The 9,931-nt window shown below is 40.8% G+C and overlaps 1 non-coding gene across 1 annotated transcript; it reads right to left on the reverse strand.

The window, feature by feature from the left end:
- Nucleotides 1–9,248: 9,248 nt before the first annotated feature.
- Nucleotides 9,249–9,367, reverse strand: LOC143290026 (5S ribosomal RNA). The gene has a single exon (XR_013056313.1). It is a non-coding gene; the product is annotated as a 5S ribosomal RNA (ribosomal RNA).
- Between the last annotated feature and the right edge of the window lie 564 nt (nucleotides 9,368–9,931).

Genomic DNA, 9,931 nt, shown 5'->3' on the forward strand with positions numbered 1-9,931 from the left:
GCAGGAGTTGCGGATCAACCAACAGTCACGCTTGTCTGTTAACCATTGATGATGGCGCCTAGTTTGACGAGCCGCCCCTTGTCATTTTTGTGACGAAATGTTCATGCCCGTGTTCATGTGTATGTAGGATCAGTCTGAGCGGTTCGAGGCCTCCGTGAGGAATCGGACAGTGAGACGGAAAAGTCTGGAGTTTGGGTCGGGGATGGTGTGTGTGTATTGCTCCGTGGCATTGGACTCTGGAGGGGAAGTTGGTGAGAACGGTCGACTACATATTATTATTGTATTATTGTGTCTGTGATGGTTCCTGATCATAAGGCATAGGCAGGTTTTTTTGTGTGTTGTTGTTATTGTTGTTTTTTTTTGGGGGGGGGGGGGGGGAGGGGAAGAAAACTGCCATTAAGTTAACATACGTGTGTGTGTGTGTGTGTGTGTGAGAGAGAGAGAGAGAGAGAGAGAGAGAGCAGACAAGACAAAATCTTTATTTACTGGAGGACAGGAGAGCGGGAGATAGATGCCAAACATTGTGTCCTTTATCTAATTAAGTATCTTTTTAAGCAGCTATTTTTGAAGTATCATTCACATCATATTATTGTCGTGTTCTGTTTTATTTTCTTTTTTTGGTGTGTGTGGGGGAGGGTGTATGTGTTTGTGGGGGGTGGGGGGTGGGGTGGTTGTGAGAGTGTGCAGCGTGGTAAGTTGTCAGCCAAACTAAGCAGAGATTGCGGGTATGTTCTCACATTTGAGTTCAGTGACTTCAAGTGAAATTCCATCAGACCCCCCCCCCCCTCCCAAATTCTGCGAAATTGGCATGCAAGCATTTCATGAGAAACTTGCATGTGAAGAAAATAGAGTTGTCCATCTACAGACATGAAATTTACCCACCCCCAATTTTGACTAAAACCGTGGCACCAGTACAAGTAAAGCAAGCTCTCTGTGTCAAAAATAAAAGAAATTTGAATGTATCCCTGTTACTGTGGAAGAAGACTTGCAGAACTTCTTCTTCTGTGTTCGTGGGCTGCAACTCCCACGTTCACTCGCATGTACACGAGTGGGCTTTTACATGCATGACCGTTTTTACCCCGCCATGTAGGCAGCCATACTCCGCTTTCGGGGGTGTGCATACTAGGTATGTTCTTGTTTCCATAACCCACCGAACGCTGACATGGATTACAGGATCTTTAACGTGTGTATTTGATCTTCTGCATGCATTTACACACGAAGGGGGTTCAGGCACTAGCAGGTCTGCACATATGTTGACCTGGGAGATCGTAAAAATCTCCACCGTTTACCCACCGGGCGCCGTCACCGTGATTCGAACCCGGGACCCTCAGATTGAAAGTCCAGCGCTTTAACCACTAGTCTATTGCGCCTGTCGATTTGCAAAACAAAAAGAGGAAGCATTGAATCTGGGTGAGGAACATTTTGAAGTTCAGGCAGTAATCAGGGTGCTTGCAAAACAACCTGACCAAGGAGCTTGATTTTGATGGCGATCAGTTCAAGAAATGCATGCAGTTAAGAAGGAAGCAATTTGCTTAGGTCATAGACCTTGTTGAGGGGGATCTCCTCAAAAACTGCTTCAGATGAGAAAGGATCTGCCCAAAGATCGGTAAGATGCGTAAGCGAAGTCAAAAGTTTTGCTTCCTCGGGGAAAAAGAAAAGAAAAAAAAAGAAAAAAGTTTCACTGTAAGCTTGTGAAATTTTGGTCTATAAATTTACGCATTGTCAAAAAGGTTGATGCGAATTTGTTTTTTTTTCAGTTTGAAGTTCACATTGAAAATTTCGCAGCGGTTTTTTGGGGTCCGTGGAATTTCACCTGTACCTGCCTTTATTGAGATGACAATCAGAATCGTTCATCTGTGCAGTTTTAACCTTTTTTTTTTTTTCTGGGCCCAGTCTTGATGTGACTGTGACAGATCTCTACGTCTTGCATCATTTCAAGGCAGGAAGAACTTAAGAGGCACTTGATTGGGGAATGAATGATGAACGCAGCCTGGAGAGAGGAGGAGGAAAATGCATAATTTTGGTAATTCGTGGACGCATAATCAGTTTATGGTTTTCTGCTTTCTTTTGTGTGTGTTTTTTTGTTGTTGTTTGTGTGTGTGTGTGTGTGTGTGTGTGTGTTGCGTGTTGCGTAGGTAATAATTATTTGCAAAGTAAAGAAGATGGTACAGAGTATATCATTATATAGGACGTTTCTTTTTGCTAATTCAGTGATTTTTGCTGCTTGTTTTGTTTTGTTTTGTTTTATTTTGATCCCACAATCTTTCACAACATCTCTCGCACTCAGGCGCTCACTCTCACCCACCCACTCACTCAAGCACTCACTCTTGTTCATTTACTCTCTCACTCACTCTGAGTCCCTCACTCACTTTCACTGATTCTCACTCATCGCTTGGTCTCACTCACTCACTGACTCGCGCAAGCACTCAGTCCCTCACTCATTCACGCTTACACTCATTCTCTCTCACTGTCACTCACTCAAGTCACTCTCATACATTTTTTTAAATTATTTTCATCACTACTACCTTTTTTTTTATATCATAATTATTATTTATTTATTTATGTAAGCTTATCTTTTTTTTTTTCAAGTTCTGACTAAGCGCGTTGGGTTACGCTGCTGGTCAGGCATCTGCTTGGCAGATGTGGTGTAGCGTATATGGATTTGTCCGAACGCAGTGACGCCTCCTTGAGCTACTGACACTGACACTGACACTCACACATTTTATTCACTCTCTCATACTCACTAACTCAAAATGTTTTTTTTCCAATCACATCCAAGGCATAATTAGAATAATCTCAAACAGTTTTCAGGTGATTTGCAGGAGCACAAGAGAAGAACATGCGAATGTGCTGTACCTCCACTACAGCAATGAAGACCATGATTCAGCATATCAGCCTGAATGCATAGCAAGTTAAAGGTTTTCATTGGTAGAGGTTTTTTGTTTGTTTGTTTTCGTGGTTTTCCTGATTCTCTGCCATATGTATACCAGAATATCAATGATTTTTTTTAGGATGTGTGTTAATTATCCGTTCCCCCCCGCCCCCCTCACACAGTGTGGGTGAGGGGGTGGGGGTGGGGGATTTTTTTTTTTTTTAATCCTCTGGATCAGCATTATGGCTACGTCGGGAATTGAAACAATCAGGAAAAAAAAAAAAAAAAACCCAACCAAAAACAGATTACACCTCCAATGGATATCACTCTCAGGTTTCTGTTGTTGTATTTTTGCTTTCCACTTGTCAAGTTCCTTTACTACATACAGTGCCTTTGGGGGTGGTGAGAAAAATACGGAAACAGTATGTCATGGTGTGGCTTGCTTTACTCATGATGCTGTAGCAGAGAAAACTATTGTATAGTGCAGGGGCTGTTTGGTGGGACAGTTAGGATTCTGTCGCTTGATGTAAAGTGTGTGTGTGTGTGTGTGTGTGTGTGTGTTCATGCTAAGAGTATGTGTGTTCATATGTATTTCGTTGGGTTACGCCTACTGTCAGGCATCTGCCTAACAGATGTGGCGTTGTGTGTAAATAATTATTGTCATGCATGAGATTGTGAGTGTGTGCATGCTCACATGTTTTACATACACAAATTGGAGTACTTGGAAAGACTGTCTTCATTGAAAGGGAGAGGGGGGAGGGGGGGGGGGGGGGGGGGGGGGGGGGGGCAAGAATGTTACAACATGGATAAGTTCATTGATGCTTACTGATAAATTTTATGCACTGGATGATAATTTGTGCTGCTGAAAGCCTTGTTTTATTCATGATCTAATTTTGGTAATGTATTTAAAACTTTTTTGTTTTTGTTTTTTGAAACAAGAGCATGTTTTTCTGGAGTAAAAAAAACAACAAACTCCATTCACATTATTGTTCTTTTTTTCTTCTTTTGTTTCCTTTATATCACATATAAATAGAATTGAATAAAAAATATATAGGATAAAAATCTATTTCAAAAATCTAAAAACAATCTAAATGAAGCTGAAATACAAGCTTTGAAGACTTACAGTAGAGAAATGGTGAAAAATGTTATGAAATGATATGGTAGTAGAGAGCCTGGAGGAATGAAATGGACTTCGATATTTATGATGGTGTGTGGAATGTAAGATGTTTTTTTCTTTATGAGAAAAATGGTCATTTTTACACACTGTAAACTTTGTTATTATGAGATAGAAATGGTCATAACAGTGCATTTTGACTGGCCCATTTAAATGGTCATCAGTGCATTTTGATTGGTCCATTTCGATGGTCATCAGTGCGTTTTGATTGGTTCATTTAAATGTTCTTCAGTGTGTTTTGATTGGTCCATTTAAATGGTCAGTGTATTTTGACTGGTCCATTTGACTGTTATTGTCATCGTTATTGATATCAAAATTATTATTAATATTATGAGAAAGGAATGATCATCACTGCATTTTGTCTTGCTTCATTTTTACGTTCAGACTGCGGAACCTCCCCCCTCCCCTCCACGCCCCCAACCCCCCCACCCCCCCAATCTCCACACTTCCTAATCCCACACTTTGTCACTTGTGTTGTCCTTCATACTGAACAACTGTTTTGATTTAACCAGTCGATGTCACATTCCGTCATAATGATATACACACCAGCATTTGTGTTCCTCAGAGTAAGAATTGTGGTGTAAGAAAGAAAAACCAAAACAGAACAAACAAAAAGAAAAAGAAGAGAGAAGGGTACGCTGATAGTTAGTTTGAGAGAGAAAGGGAGAAAAAAAAAAAAGATTGCACTGCGACGCTGGATTATTACATTTTGCTCAAGCTGTGTATGATGATAATCATTTCACATTTTAATACATGAATAATACTTGCAGCAGTGGTGAGAAAGCGCTGACCACTTGCAAAAGAAGTGTGTTCAGTACGCGTTTTAGTCTTTCAGCGAAAACAGATGCCGTGTTGCTGATTATTATTGATGTCTGATTTAAAACTTGCAGCAGGCGGTGAGAAAGAAGCGGGGGCTGCTGCTTGCAAAGATGTGTGTTCGGCGTGTGTTTTGTCTTTCAAGATGTTGCATGTAGCTGATTATTGCGGAGTCGTTTTGAAGCATTTAAAATAATTCCTGAATAAGTCGCCACCATCCATTATTGGGTGCTCAGTGCCTTTGTTTTTTTGTTTTTTTTTCCTGCCCGATGTTGTCATGATTATTATTTGTTTTTTGTTTTTTTTCTCCTGGCTGACTTTGTTTGTGTACTCATGATTGTTGTGGATCATTGATCTTAATGAATGTTAGTTGTGGATCTGGTTGTGTGTATTGTGGGCATTGTATTATAGCTAAAAAAAAAAAAAAAAAAAAAAAAAACCAGTCTGAGTTTCAGTTAGTCTGAACAAGTTTCAGTTTTTAAAGCATATATTCTTAATAAAATGAAAATACTAAACAGTATGAATGGAGCTTTTATTTAATGAAAAAAAATCAAATCTGTGTTTGCTCGCTTGATTGTTTTGCGTATTTCATTAATCTGATTTGTATTGTTAACCTTGACCCTCAACTGAGAAGAAAATGGAAGAAATGACTCGTGTATAGATGTTGATAAGGGAACATAAGAACTGTTCAGGCACCAAAAAACGTTTTTATTTTCATTTCAAAGTAAACCATCAGAAAGAGATTATGTGAAAGAAACTTGAATCCTGCCCCACCCCCCGTCCCCCATGCCCCCCTGGTTTTTTTTTTTTTTTTTTTTGAGGACTCAGCTTTTTGCCTTTCCATTGCCATTATTATTATTATTATTATTATTATTGTTATTGTTGTTATTATCATCATCATTGTTATTATTATTATTATTATCATTATTATTACTAATAATAATCATCATCATTTTTCAGATTCGTGGTGAGGCTTCTCACACATCTCAAGGTTGTTAACTTTTTAAAGCAATGTTTGCTATCCTGAGTGAAACGGTTTTTGTTGTTATTGTGGGTTGTTGGGGTTTATTTTGTTTTTTTGGGTTTTTTTTGTGTGTGTATGTGCATGTGTGTGTGTATGTGCGTGTGTGTGTGTTCTAATGTTTGTTTTTTGTTTGATGTGGGAGAAGGGTTTTGGGGAGGGGTTAGGGTATTACTGATCTTGAGCTGAAGATGGGGTTTCAGTTGGTAAGATTTTATTGTGCAGACGTTGTTGTTTTTTTGTTGTTGTTTTGTTTTTTAATACTTGTTACAATCAATTTTCTGTGTGAAAAAAACACAACAAAACAAAACAAAAAACAAAACCCTAGCAACTTTGGTCCGTGTCTTTTCCTTGGGGAGAGTGCTTTGCCCCACAAGTGTGTCACATGGTATCGGGTATGTTGGACAATTGTAATCGGATGCTGTTGTCACTTTACACTCTTTCCTCGTGTTATCCTCCATTTTGTGAAACAGTTACCAGTGTTATGTTTCCCTTCATGTCAGCCATACGTTGTATGAAATAACTATAGCTTTATTTTTTGGTGGCATTGGTTGGCTTTTTTTATTTTTTATTATTATTTTTTTTTTTTACTGCTTTCTTTTTGTTGTTTTGTCTTGTTTTAAATGTGTGTAATCAGCCTAAAAAAAAAAAAAAAAAATTCTGATCAGCATTTATTGCTGTATTCCTCCACCCACCCCACCACCCCACTTTATTTTATTTCATTATTTTTATTCTTTAGACATTTTGACAGAAGAATTGAACTTGTGACATATAAAGGGAACGGTGCTTTATTTTTGTCGTTGGCTGGGTAGTGTTTTGTTGGGTGGTGTTTTTCTTTTTTTTGGAGGGTGTATACGATTAATTAATACATCCCGATGATCGTCGGAAGTTATCATAGTGTATTGTTATAAATACATTGTTTTAATTGTCAGGAATACATTGTTGTGACATGTGGAGAGAGAGAGAGAGGGAGAGAGAGAGGAAGATATTATTGATAATGTTGGTGCCGTCACAGATTCGTGCTCACAGATATTGTTGTTTGTTTGTTTGTGTTGGAGATTGTGTGTGTGTGTGTGTGTGTGTGTGTATCAATAATAACAATTATAAGAAAAACGGGACAGAGTTTTAAAAAGCATGCAGATTTTGGTGTTTCTTTCTTCTTGTGTGTGAGCGTGTGTTTGGGGGGAAGAGAGTTTCTTCAAGGAGCTTCTCTGCAAACACCTTCTACCTGTCTTCACCTTCTCTGACACTCACCTTACCACCCCATCACACAAACTTCAGAACGAAAAGAAGTATACCCTGTGTGCCATCATACATGCAGTACAAACTTCAGAACGAAGAGAAATATACCCTGTGTGCCATCATACATGCAGTACAAACTTCAGAACGAAGAGAAATATACCCTGTGTGCCATCATACATGCAGTACAAACTTCAGAACGAAGAGAAATATACCCTTTGTGCCATCATACATGCAGTACAAACTTCAGAACGAAGAGAAATATACCCTTTGTGCCATCATACATGCAGTACAAACTTCAGAACGAAGAGAAATATACCCTTTGTGCCATCATACATGCAGTACAAACATCAGAACGAAGAGAAATATACCCTTTGTGCCTTTATACATGCGGTACAAACTTCAGAACGAGGAGAAATATACCCTGTGTGCCATCGTACATGCAGTACAAACTTCAGAACGAAGAGAAATATACCCTGTGTGCCATCATACATGCAGTACGAACTTCATAACGAAGAGAAGTATACCCTGTGTGCCATCATACATGCAGTACGAACTTCATAACGAAGAGAAGTATACCCTGTGTGCCATCATACATGCAGTACAAACTTCAGAACGAAGAGAAGTATACCCTGTGTGCCATCATACATGCAGTACAACCTTCAGAACGAAGAGAAATATACCCTGTGTGCCATCATACATGCAGTACAAACTTCGGAACGAAGAGAAATATACCCTGTGTGCCATCATACATGCAGTACAAACTTCAGAACGAAGAGAAATATATCCTTTGTGCCATCATACATGCAGTACAAACTTCAGAACGAAGAGAAATATACCCTTTGTACAATCATACATGCAGTACAAACTTCAGAACGAAGAGAAATATATCCTTTGTGCCATCATACATGCAGTACGAACTTCAGAACGAAGAGAAATATACCCTGTGTGCCATCATACATGCAGTACGAACTTCAGAACGAAGAGAAGTATACCCTGTGTGCCATCATACATGCAATACAAACTTCAGAACGAAGAGAAATATACCTCGATCATTTGATCTGCAACGGGAGCACATAAGGGTGAAACATTGAAGACCCAAGGATGAGAAGAGAGTTGAGACGTTCAGAAAGGCTGCCACCTTTCTTCAGGAAAAATGACTCGGAGCAGATAACAATCAATGATCTTATTAGGATTGGTGAATGAACTCACAGATGGAAGTGCCTCTTATTTCACGAAGAAGGAGGAATTGAAACAGTTTGGGGAAACAGTGCAGCCCCAGCGTTAGCAGTCCAAGTCAGAAGATTGATGTTAGTCAACTTGTGGCCACACACCAGAGGAGACCGCGCACTGTTGCTTAGTCACTTTGTTCTGACGGCCAGTCCAGAGTAAATTACAAAGTCCGCAGTCCGTTGGAGCTCTGTAGCCGTTCCCCCACAACTTGTCCTGGAGCGTTGCGGGACTGGGCCAGATCTGGCGCCTCAGCTCTCTTTGTGTAGAGCGCAGTCTTGCCGGACATGGGCTGGAGTTTGAGGAGCGGCTTCACACGGGTATTGGTCTGTGTGGGAAATTTTCAGTTTGTAGACACGAGAGAGGAGCTGGGACTGGCCTGTGCGCAGTCTGAGGATGATGACTTGCTGAGCTCGACCCAGTTGATGGATGCTGTCCTCCTCTGGTCCCAGATGTAGCCGTTCTGGCCAGCTGTTCCTGAAGTGGCTGAGCAGAATATCTGTGTCAGCAAACATGGACTTCGTGCCCAAATCTCTTAGCTACTTCTCAGCATCATGACTAGCTGAAAAGACTGTGATATCAGAATTGCAGCCATCGATCAAGCAATCACGCACGGAGAACGACTAAGCTGACTGTTTACCGGGTGTGACTGTGGATGGGAGACTCGGAATGAGCGGCGTGGGAGTAATGCCACTGCAATGGTGCAGATGATGGGGCAGCAAAAAAAAAAAAAAAAAAAAAAAGAAAAAAAAAAGAAAAAAAAAAGCTTACTGTTTTGCCCATTAGAGACGGTATCAGTTGCCGGTGAAAGTAGACCACAGTTTCAGTTTCAGTAGCTCAAGGAGGCGTCACTGCGTTCGGACAAATCCATATACGCTACACCACATCTAAAGGAATGCCAACAGCACCCGGTGTTCCCAGGCGGTCACCCATCCAAGTACTAACCGGGCCCGACGTTGCTTAACTTCGGTGATCGGACGAGAACCGGTGTTTTCAACGTGGTATGGCCGTTGGCAACACAATCATGAGTCACGGTTTTTTGGTGTCGGAGTTACTTCACTCACTTGGCGTCTGTTCGGCATACAGAGAAGTATGAACACAGGAGCTTTACGCAGCAGCAGCTCAGGAACTGATGCCTGCATTGGAGTGTTGGTCTCGTGGTAACACGTTCTTCTAGGAAGCGAGACAATCGGAGCGCACTGGTTCGAATCCAACAGTCGCCCAGTATTTTCTCCCTTTCGACGGACTCAGACCTTGAGTGCAGGTCTGGACGCTAGTCATTCGGATGAGAATATCCGGCAACCGAGTTCCCGTATGCAGCGTGCACTTAGCGCACGTAAAAGAACCCACGGCAACAAAAGGATTGTTCCTGGCTAAATTATGTAGAGAAATCCACTTCGACAGGAAAACAAATAAAACTGAAGGCAGAAAAGAAGAAGAGAGAGAAAAAAAAAGGTGGGGTGGGTGTGGGGCTGTTGTTAGTGTAGCGACGCACTCGACCCAAGGAGAGCAGCTCGAATTTCACACAGAGAAATCTGTTGTGACAAAAAGAGTAATGCAACGCAATGCAATGCACTGC

The sequence above is a fragment of the Babylonia areolata genome, chromosome 14 (assembly GCF_041734735.1).
Source record: "Babylonia areolata isolate BAREFJ2019XMU chromosome 14, ASM4173473v1, whole genome shotgun sequence".
NCBI classification, from domain to species: domain Eukaryota; kingdom Metazoa; phylum Mollusca; class Gastropoda; order Neogastropoda; family Buccinidae; genus Babylonia; species Babylonia areolata.